The sequence below is a fragment of the Suricata suricatta genome, chromosome 2 (genome assembly GCF_006229205.1).
Source record: "Suricata suricatta isolate VVHF042 chromosome 2, meerkat_22Aug2017_6uvM2_HiC, whole genome shotgun sequence".
NCBI lineage: Eukaryota > Metazoa > Chordata > Mammalia > Carnivora > Herpestidae > Suricata > Suricata suricatta.
This window is the reverse complement of record NC_043701.1, coordinates 95,091,566-95,103,566: the sequence shown is the minus strand read 5'-3', so window position 1 is coordinate 95,103,566 and position 12,001 is coordinate 95,091,566.

Below are 12,001 nucleotides of genomic sequence, written 5' to 3'. Positions count from 1 at the left end.
CTAAATATTTAATTTTATTCAATTTTAATTAATTCAAATTTAAATAAGCATAAATAGCTATGGCTAACATACTGGACAGGGCAGGTCAAGGATGATGGACCAGAGAGTTTCACTGCAGTATGATAGTGTTCCTTGGGTTGTGCATGTCGGCTTCACTTTTGGGAGAAAAATAAGGGTTCATGTAGGTCTGTAGCAAAAACTCTCATAATTTTAGTAAGACGCTACTGAAATGCACTGAATGTACTCAGTAAAGCAGCATCTCTGTAACAAACTCAACACATAACAGAGGAAATGATACTGTTTAATACATAGCACACAAAAACTGAATGCCCTTATAAACTATTTACTTCAGACTTCACAATTTTTAGTTTGAATGCAACATCGTCATAATAGTCTGAATAATTAGTCTCTAAAATTAGTCAATAAAACTTTATTGTTTTTGTTTTTAAAATTATTTTATTATTTGGCAGCTGGGTGGCTGAGTCGGTTAAGTGTCAGACTCTTGGATTTTGGTTCAGGGCATGATCTCATGGTTCGTGAGTTTGAGCCATGTGTCCGGCTCTGTGTTGACAGCATGGAGCTGCTTGGGACTCTCTCTTTCCCTCTCTCTCTGTCCCTCCCCTGGTTACACTCACTCTCTTTCTCCCTTTGAAAATAAATAATATTTACTTATTACAGTAAAAATTATTTTACTATATTCAGTATTTGTTGCACATGACTTTTTGTGTTTAAATTTATAGAAGTAGCATTTTTCTATAAGGCTTGTAAGGAAAATAATTTGAGTAAAAGGAAAAACAAGTCCTTTAGCTTTTAGAATATGAACCTTCAGTTATAGAAGGCAAAATTGGTCTAAAAATGCAAATCCCAAAATGAATTTTCTGTTGATGACATTTCTGCCAAATACAATTTAAGGCATATGGATTTATGGCCCTTCATATAGAAGAAAAACTTATGTAATAATTCTATTTTATATATCCAATGACAAATTTGCTTTAATCAGTTATATGTAATATTAATGATGAAACCTTAGGTTTTTTTCCCTTGAAAGTATTGTAAGTAAGCATGCAATAAAAATGATATTAATATTTTATTTGAACTTACACAGTGATATCTTCATTCAGCTTCTCTTGAGATTGAGTACAATTCTGGTAATTTGCTGTAAAACAGGTTTTTAAATTATGAAGGCAGTTAATATATAGTTGGCCAGACTATTTCATACATAGTTCTCCAAACAAAATATAATGCAGTCTCAAGAAAATGGACTTACTATCATAGGTTTATGATCATATTAACTTTCTATTCTTAACCTAAAATTTGAAACAATTATTGCTTGTCTCAAGAAGAACTCATGTAATGTGAAAAATTATAAGGAAACATTAAATATGTATTGCATATCTGGAGAAAATCCTTTAGGACATTTCTAATTTCAGACAGAAGTTGTGTAAGTAATGGCAATAGAATTTACCTTTTATCCTGAGATTACACATTTAGAATTCAGTTTGAGATATTCCAGGGAATAATTTAAAAAGTCCAAGGATAGCAAGAACACATGCGAAAAATTCTAGAAGTAATAGTCAATAAGTGAAGCTCATTGAAATATGTTGGGTGTAAAGGATAGTAACATAATAAAACAGTATTTAAAATAATCTTTGGATTATTTTTTTTATGTTTTATTTATTTTTAATACAGAGAGAGACAGAGCATGAGAGGGGGAGGGGCAGAGAGAGAAGGAGACACAGAACTGGAAGCAGGCTCCAGGCTCTGAGCTAGCTGTCAGCACAGAGCCTGACACCGGGCTCGAACCCACGAACGTGAGATCTGACCTGAGCCGAAGCCGGAGGCTTAACCGACTGAGCCACCCAGGTGCCCCAATCTTTGGATTATTAAGTTTTATATGTAAACATTTCCCAAGAGTATTGCTTAAAATTTATTTATTTACTTTGAGAGAGAGAAAGAGCGAGAATGAGCAGGGGAGGGGCAGAGAGAGAATCCCATGGGATTCACAACATGGGATAGATTCCACGACGACAAGATCATGACCTAAGCTGAAATCGAGTTGGATACCTAACAGACTGAGCCACCCAGGCTCCACTACATATAAACTTTTTACTATAATCTTCTGGTAAAAAATACACCATACATTAATTATTATATGAAGGTTGTGATTTCACAAACAGCACAAAACAGTGGTCAATATCCACTATCCACTATCATAATTTTCTTTCTTAAAACTTTTTCAATAAATATTTGAAGTAAATTCCAGATATCTCATCTGTTCATTTTTACATAACTGCACCATCATCACATATGATAATGTCTATGATCTTTATTTATATGTAAACAATAATTTACCCTATTCCATTTATGGAATTATGGCAAGAAAAATTTTAAAGTAGTTTATTCCACATATTAGAATTAATGCAGAGGCACGAAACTCTAGTGGAAAGTTTTAATGATATTAACTGAGTTAATAAAAAGAATAAACATTATTTCTAAAAATGACACCTAAAATCACATAAAAATGTCATATTCTCATTTTGGAGATTATGTTAGTAGAGGGAGCATGAGCAAAAATTCAGTGCTGGCACAAAAATGGGCCCTTGATCAGTGACAGCTATTTTTCATATTTTCATTTGTAGGAGCAAATAATCCTCTTCTACATTCTTCAGAAAATCAATGTTAAGTTGAAGGTATATTATTTAATGTCCTCACTTCTCTTTAATAATGTCATGCCAATAGTATCCCTGTATTTATCTAAACCTTTACCAAACCTCTTTGTATGTTCACATTTGACAAATACTACCATGAAATTAAAAACACCTAGAGAAGGCTTAACCAAAATCAAAAGTTAAAATTCAAAGCAATATCAGTAGTTATGTTATACCTATCCTATCTAAAGCTGGTAAGAGAATCAATAATAGAGTAGCTCTAACAAAAGGAATATTCCTAAGCTTATTAACTTAGGTTGCTAGGTTGTTCTTTCCCTCTTTCTTTCCTTCACTCATTCATTTGGAATGAGGCACAGCTGGAAGTCAATAAATATTTACTCAGTGAATTGGTGGCTTCATTTGTTTAAGAAACAGAATAGCATCCTTAATTTAGTTTCTATCATTAAAATGCTAAAAATTAATTAACTGTGCAGACAGAAGATAATCACATGAAAAGACATAGAAGTGGAAGCAAAGGCTTTATTCTGCTCAAACAAGACTGGGACACTTAAAAGGTTACCCTTTAGGTGGAAAACAGGAGGATACAAGTTAGTATTTAAAGTTAAATAGGACATAGAGGGGGGCTACAGTACATAAAGCTAGGCTTATGTCTAACAGACAGTCTAAGTTTTAATGACACATTTATCTCAGTTATAATAAACAGCTATAAGGATGCTTCTTATAGTATAATTTGTGGAAAAACATAAAATTAGGGAATTACTAATATTTTTAAATCCTTCAGATAAAAAAAAGGCTATGGATAATGTTCCCATTAACATGTTGGGTTTATTTGCTTAGCATAGTATCTTCAATGTTTATATGTGATGTAGCACATGTCAGAATTTTTCTCCTTTTTAAGGCTGATTACTATGCCATTGTATGTATATAGCACATTTTATTTATCCATCTATCCACCCATCAGTCAGTGAACACTTACAGAGTGCTTCCACTTTTTGCCTACTGTGAATAATGCTGCTATGAATAGGGGTATAGAAATATCTTTTCAAGTCCTCACTTTCAATTATTTTGGATAAATAACTAAGACTGAAATAGCCGGATCACATGATCATTTTTAATTTTTTGAGGAACCATCATACTGTTTTCCATAACAGCTGCACCATTTTACATTCTTATCAGCCATGCACAAGGATTCTCTACATCCTCCCCAATACCAGCTCGGTTCTATGTATTTTTATTTTTTTACTATTTATTTTTAGTAGCATCCACCTTAATGAGTATAATAAGGTGGTAGATTAGAATTTTTAAGCTTTTGTAACAAATTGCTCAAGAGCAAATGTAAGCTTTAATGAAAGAAGTCCTATTAAGTAGACATTAAATAAGTATTATGTGAATTTTGTCCCCCATTGAAAATTTCATTTCTTAGCTCATATTTTAGATCCAGGTAACCACCATAAGTTTTATTCATTGCTTTCAGGGAAATCTATCAATGAAAGACGTTCACATATAAGATTCTTAAACATTAATGGAAGACTGGAGGGCATCAGACTAAGTTTTCTAAAAAAGACGCCACAGAAGGATGAACTTTTGACTCTTCCCTCCAGCTTGATAACATATTGTTCCATCAGCTTTGATAAATGTCAGGTCACTTAATTTTATTCCCTCTGAGGTTAATAATTTACTTAAATACTGGGCCATTTTGTTCTGAGATGCCTCACAGATGACAACAAGTGCTTTAAGATTGTAAAGCCTTTCCTTTACCCCAAATTCAGATTTGAAAGTTTTTTATTTGATTGAGATCAAGAGTGGCATGCTCCTCTTGACTGAGCCAGCCATGACATCCCCATATTTCCCCCAACAAATACTTATTTCAAAGACGAAGACCAGTGAGTTCTCTTTTGATAAATTTTGTTTCAGAGAAATATTTCTGTCTCCCATTGACTTTCACGAAAAGCCTCTGAAGGAGGGTTCAGGTAGCCTTTTGAAAGTCTCTTTTCTACCAGAGTTGAAAGCAGAAAGTAGTACATGAGCAGATATGGTGGGAACTGCCTTTCTGGCTATTTGTAGCCCTGCATTAATGAAACGTGCTATCAAAAGAGGTCCTCTTGACTTTTATAGCTTATATATCTAAATGTAACACCATAATTATGGTAAAAGTGAAACTAAAATAGACTTTAAGCTATTTCAATTTTAAATCGGTAAATTAATGGATTATAGGTGTAGGAAATTTTTATAAAATACATACATACATACACACAGACATCTATTCAGTGAAAAAATAATAAGAATCCTGTATTTTCTTTCATTAAATGTACCACATGAGCTGAAGGATCCATAGAGAAATGAATTGAAAATATGCATGTATTTCTTTTCTTGTAATAGTAAGCTACAAGAAATTCATTGATTATGTTGAAGTTCAGCACACAAAAAAAATAGTACTGTTATTTTTGGAAAAAAATTATAAACATTTTTGCTACAGCTTTGAAAAGGATAAAGTATATCTGAAGTTGAAGAATGCTTTTGGTAGAATTTAGGCAATGCTTACCCATTTCTCTGATAATTTTCTTGCATCTCTTCAGCTCTTTCAGAATTTACCATCTTATTTATAATATGTCTTCTGAATATTAATAAATATATCATGACTATGCATTCTTTACATCCCTAACAACTTCTGAAAAAGTATCATGCTCAGTTTCACTCTGCCACCCTGCTCTGTACCCTAATTGAAGTATCTGGTTAGGTGCTCATTTATTCAGATGTTATTACTGAATATACAGTTTTGTTGCTTCATTCTCAGCTTGGACTTGACGTTAATAAAAATTCTAGAAATGAAATAAAAGGAAAGCCAGATCCTGTGCACAACGCATGTTTTTTCAGGATACTGGATTCTATTTCTACACTGCCACTGATTTGACTGTAATTCATGGCACTTTTCAAAATTTTTTAAATGTTTATTTATTTTTGAGAGAGAGAGAGAGAGAGCATGAGTAGAGGAGGGGCAGAGAGAGAGGGAGACACAGAATCGGAAGGCTCTAGGCTCTGAGCCATCAGCACAGAGCTCAATGAGGGGCTTGAACTCCGGAGCCTTTGAGCTGTGAAATCATGGCTTGAGTGTAAGTCAGCTGCTTAATCAACTGAGCTACCGAGGTGCCCCTAATTCATAACACTTTTAATCTATCTCATGTTTAGTTTTCTCTATAAAATGTTTATGCAACTGGGGGTGACTGGGTGGGTCAGTGGTTAACCAGCTGACTCTTGATTTCTGCTCAGGTCATGATCTCACATTTTGTGAGATGGAGCCCCATATTGAGCTCTGTGTTGACTGCATGGAGCCTGCTTGGGATTCTCTCTCTCCCTCTTTCTCTGCTTCTCCCCCATTTGCACTCTTTCTTTCAAAATAAATAAACATTAAAGAAAGTTGATGCAACAGTTTCTGTTAGACAGCAGTTTGAAATTTTTTAATGTTTCTTTACCTTTGAGAGAGAGAGAGAGAAAGAGAGAGAGGGAGAGAACAAGCCTGGGAGAGGCAGAAAGAGAGCGGAAGACACAGAATCCAAAGTAGACTCCAGGCTCCAAGCTGTCAGCAAAGAGCCAGATGCAGGGCTCAAAGTCATGAACTGTGAGATCATGATCTGGGTGGAGGTCTGACGCTTAACCAACTGAGCCACTTAGGTGCCTATGTTAGCCAGAAGTTTGAAGGAGTAGGGTATCTAATTCACCAAATATAAACAAGTTAGAGCTTCTATCATGTACAGTTATCAAAAAATTAGAATATTTTGAAAGCTCATTTATCATTAAAATTATATTAAGAATAATGTATTCTTCCTATTGATGACACTTCAGAATCTTAGCCTGTCTTAAGATTGGAATTATGTACATAAATTTTCATTTCATTGCAAACATAGAGATATTTTGACTCAATCTTACTTGCTAGGAAATACAACATATTACCTAGATTGAGATAATTATAAATAATATGGACTTAAATCCTAGAGTAGAATTATTAATTAAGGAAATATTACCCAAGCATCTGAAAAAAAGAGTACTCTTTTAAATAGTAAGCTTCTCCATGAAGGAATGAGTCTCAATGGGTCAATATTTAGTGACTGAGAAATAAAGCATGATATGACTACATTGGCATATTTTTCCTTTTTCAGAAATCAGTGGTTATAATTTCATATTAGAAATCTTTACAACTGCTATACTTGACTTTACAATATCTCCAGTTATTTGACATATGTGTAAGGGAGTAATAAAGTAGACTCTACCAATCATTTGCATTTTATAGAAATTAACAATTATAAAACTCACCAATTTATTTTAAAAAATCAAAACAATTGGGGCTTACCTCAGTAAGTGCATGATATGTTTATTTATACCAAAATCATGTGTGGTTTCTCTCCTTAACAAATACTTAACTGTACTTCCATAGGGTGCTTTACCAAGCTTATTTTCTGATCAGGCTGTAATATCTGATAATCACAATGGTGAATTTCCAGGTAAGACATACTATGTTCTTCATGCCATACTGCACTTGGGAAACAAAGTGAGCAAAAAACACCCTCACTGAGCCAAAGAAACACTTTTTAAAGACCTGCAGGGTGTCTACTTTTTTAAAAAAAATTTTATTAATTTTTATTTATTTTTGAGAGACAGAGAGAGACAGTGTGAGCAGGGGAGGGTCAGACAGAGAGGGAGGTGCAGAATCTGAAGCAGGCTCCAGGCTCTGAGATGGCTGTCTGCATAGAGTCTGATGCGGGGCTCAAACCCATGAACTGTGAGATCATGACCTGAGCTGAAGCCGGATGCTTCACCAACTGAGCCACCCAGGCACCCCTGGTCTCCACTTTTCTTCTGTGCTTTTCTCAAGTTGTATCATGTTCACTGACACATTCATATATTACAATTCTTAGTTATCCTATTAAATTGTATTTCTTTACCTATTCCTTCATAAATTCCTTGAAAAAGGTATTGAACTTGTATTATGTATCAGCTGCTAGTTTATAAAAATAAAAAGACATGTTCCTTTCTCCTGAGGAATTCACATATCCCCCTCCACTTTTTTCTCTATACTATGTCCTTGCTGCTCAGTGTGATCCCAAGACCAGCAGCATGGGCAACATGTGGGACTTTAATAGACATAATTATTTTTTGATTATGGTAGAATAAATGTAAAAATTTAAGTTTAACCATGTTTAAGTTACCATTCAGTGGCATTAAATACACACACAATGTTGTGCAACCATCACCAGTCCAGAACCTTTTCATAATGCCAAACTAAAACTCTGTAACCATTAAACAATAAATTTCCATTTCTTCTTCTCTCCAGACCCTAGTGATCACCATTCTGCTTTCTGTCTCTATGAAGTTGCTTATTCTAGGCCTCTCAGATAAGTAAAATGGTACTAATATTTTTCCTTTTGTGTCAGGCTTATTTCACTCAGCATGTTTTCAAGTTTCATCCATGATATGCCACATCAAAGTTTCATTACTTTTTTTTTTTAAAGTTTATTTATTTTGAGAGAGAGAAGGAGAGAGAGAATCTCAAGCAGGCTCTACACTGCAGATGCAGAGCCTGACATGGGGCTTAATCTCACAAACTGAGAGATTACGACCTGAGCCAAAATTGAGTCAGATGCTTAACTGAATGAGCCAGCCAGTTGCTCCAAAGTTTCATTCCTTTTTAAGGTAAATAGTATATATTCATATATACCACAGTTTGTTTACCCATTCATTTTCTGATAGGCATTTGAATTGTTTCCACCAATTGGTGACTGTGAACAGTGCTACTATGAACATTAGTATATAAGTATTGGAGTCCTTCTTTCAATTCTTTTGGAATTGAAGTGGAAATAGTGGATCATATAGAAATTCTGTTTACCTTTTTGAGGAACTGTCATATTGTTTTTCACAGTAGCTGTACCATTTTACATTCCCACCACCAGAGCACAAAAGTTTCAACATCTCCATATCCTTACCAATACTTTTATTTTCTGGTTTATTGATAACAGTAATCCTGATAGGTGTGAGGTGGTATCTCACTTGGTTTTGATTTGCATTTCCCTAATGACTACTGAAATTGAGTATCTTTTAATGTATTTGTTGCCATGTGTATGTCTTTTTTTGCAGAAATATCTATTTAAGTTATTGCCCATTAAAAAAGTTTTTAATACTTAGGTCATAGTTCCTTATGTATTCTTGATATTAAATTGTTATCAGATTATAGGATCTGCAAATACTCTCTCTCATTCTGTGGGTTGTATTTTCAGTCTTGTAATTATAGCCTTTGATGCACAAAAGTTTTTTATTTTAATGATACTAAATTTATTTAAGTTTTCTTTTGCGCCTGGGCTTTCATGTCATGGTTAAGACATTATTGCCAAATTCAATGTCAAAAAGCTTTTCCCCTGTTTTTTCCCCCTAAAAGTTGGATAGTTTTTTGTTAGTGTGTACAAAAGCAATTTTTTTTAGATTCCACATATGAGATCAGACAATATTTGTCTTTCTCTGTCTGACTTATTTCATCTAGCATAGGGCCTTAAAGACTCATCATAAATTGGCTTTTCCTTTTGTGAGGATATCCTTTTTTATGGCTGAATAATACTCCATTGTGTGTGTGTGTGTGTGTGTGTGTGTGTGTGTGTGTGCGTGTGTGCGTGTGTGTGAATACACATTTTCTTTATTGATTCATCTACTGATGGGCCCTCAGGTTGCTTCCATGTCTTGGCTACTGTAAATAATGCTGCAATAAAGATGAGGGTAGAGATATGTTAAGATAGTGATTTGACTTCTTCTGATATATACCCAGAAATTTAATTGCTGGATCATATGGTTCTATTTTTAATATTTTGAGAAATTTCCATATTGTTTTCTACAACAGCTACACTGAACCATACTTTTTAAAATCCATTCCAGAGGCGTGTCTAGGTGGCTCAGTCAGCTGAGCATCTGACTTCACTCAGGTCATAATCTCATGATTCGTGAGTTCGAGCTCCATGTTGGGCTCTCTACTATTGGCATGGAGCCCACTTTGGCTCCCCTTCTCTCGCTGCCCCTTCCCCATTTGTTCTTTCTCTCCCAAAAATAAAACATTAAAAAAATAAAATGCATTCCAGAAATGCAGAATTTGGTCCTACCTTAGAACTACTGAATAGAATCTGTATTTTAATAAGATTCTCTAGGTGGTTTGTGTGCACATCAAATTTGGAGAAGCATATGTTTACAGTATTTAACAAAAAGTATTGGTTAATAGAAGGCACCAATTCTCTAGAGGAAGTTTTCTTTCTGCTAAAACTAAGAATATAAAAATAAAGTTAAAAATGTAGTGTGATGGTAACATATTGTTCTTATCTACTGCCCATGGCAAGGTTTTAAAGTGTGAACAAACCTTTAGTATCAGAATCTCATCGAGCACATTTTAAAAAATGACATATTGGTAAATTTTAGTCATAGAATTAAAACAGGACAATATTGTAAAGAATAATATGGTAGATAGTATACTGTCTAGTCAGAGAAAGCCTCTTATAGAAGGTAATGTTTAAGGTGAATTACAAGAAGGAAGCTGCCATGTAGAGATAAAGAAGAGTATCCCAGGCAGATGGAGTATGATTTATATGGTAGAGAGAAAATGTGCACTGAGGCAAGGAACACAAGATGAAAGAAAATCACAGGACAGGGTGGAGGTCATTATTATATGGGAGGATACAGATTGGCCAGGATGGCTGTCCTTTTTTTCTTACATATCATCCAATGTCTCAAAAGGAAGAGAGGAATGATTTGAAACATGTCAGGTGTGAGATACTGATGAGATAATCAGGTAGTAATGTCCAAAAATCAATAGGTAATGTGAGAATAGAACTCAGAATATCTTATTTAGCCAAAGCAGAACCTGTCTGTCAATCTTTACTGATTAATAACTATGTAGAGGTTATCATAGCAGGTAACACAGAGGATACAAAGACATATAAAATTAGAAAGAAATATTTTGTTTACAATGGATCTTGCTTTTAAAAAATTCTGACTTCATATGCCAAGATGAAAAGTCATATGAAAAAATATCACTATGGAAAGAAAATTTTTGAATGGCAATTAAGCATGCTGGATAACATAGTCTGATGCAAAATCTACAAGGAACTCAGTAAACTCCATAACTGAAAAGCAAATAATCCAGTGAAGAAATGGGCAGAAGACCTGAACAGACACTTCTCCAAAGAGGACATCCAGATGGCCAACAGGCACATGAAACAATGCTCAGCATCACTCATCATCAGGGAAATATAAAGCAAAACCACACTCACCTCACACCGGTCAGAGTGGCTAAAATAAACAAATCAAGAGACCATAGATGCTGGCGAGGATGCACACTGTTGGTGGGAATGTAAACTGGTGCAGCCGCTCTGGAAACAGTATGGAGGTTCCTCAAAAAACTATCAGTAGAACTCCCCTATGACCCAGCAATAGCACTGCTAGGCATTTACCCAAAGGATACAGAAGTGCTGATGCATAGGAGCACATGCACCCTAATGTTCATAGCAGCACTTTCTACAATAGCCAAATCATGGAAAGAACCTAAATGTCCATCACCTGATGAGTGGATCAAGAAGATGTGGTATATATATAAAATGGAGCACTACATGGCAATGAGAAAGAATGAAATATGGCCATTTGCAGCAAAGTGGATGGACCTTGAGGGTGTCATGCTAAGCGAAATAAGTCAGGCAGAGAAGGACATATGCCATATGTTTGCACTCATAGGTCTAACAGGAGAAACCTAACAGAGGACCATAGGGAGGGGAAGGGAGAAAGAGAGTTGGAGAGAGAGAAGGACACAAATCATGAGAGACTATTGAATACCAAAAATGAACTGAGGGCTGAAGAGGGAGGGGGAGGTGGGAAGGGGGTGATGGTCATGGAGGGGGGGCACTTGTGGGGAGAAGCACTGGGCGTTATATGGAAACCAATTTGACAATAAACTATTATAAAAAACAAATTAAAAAAATTAATAAATGTTTAAAAAAAATAATCTGACGCATAGCTAAAAGAGACTGGTTGGATGAAGGCACAGGATTCCCGGTTAGATAAAAGAAGAAATGAACTTTATAGAAACACCAAAAGGAACAAAATAGTAGTAGCAGAAAGTATTAGTAGAAAGATTATTATCATATATAAACAAATTTCAGGAAAAAAAATTTTTGTTTCCATTTTCTTCATAAAGGTTTTCTTTCTGAAATGGAGGAGTGTTTTATACTCTTCACAAGCTCCAACTGTTTTTATATCCTGAAATATTTATATGCTGTAATTTCTCAAATGCTGTTCCTTTCTCCCCTCCATATATA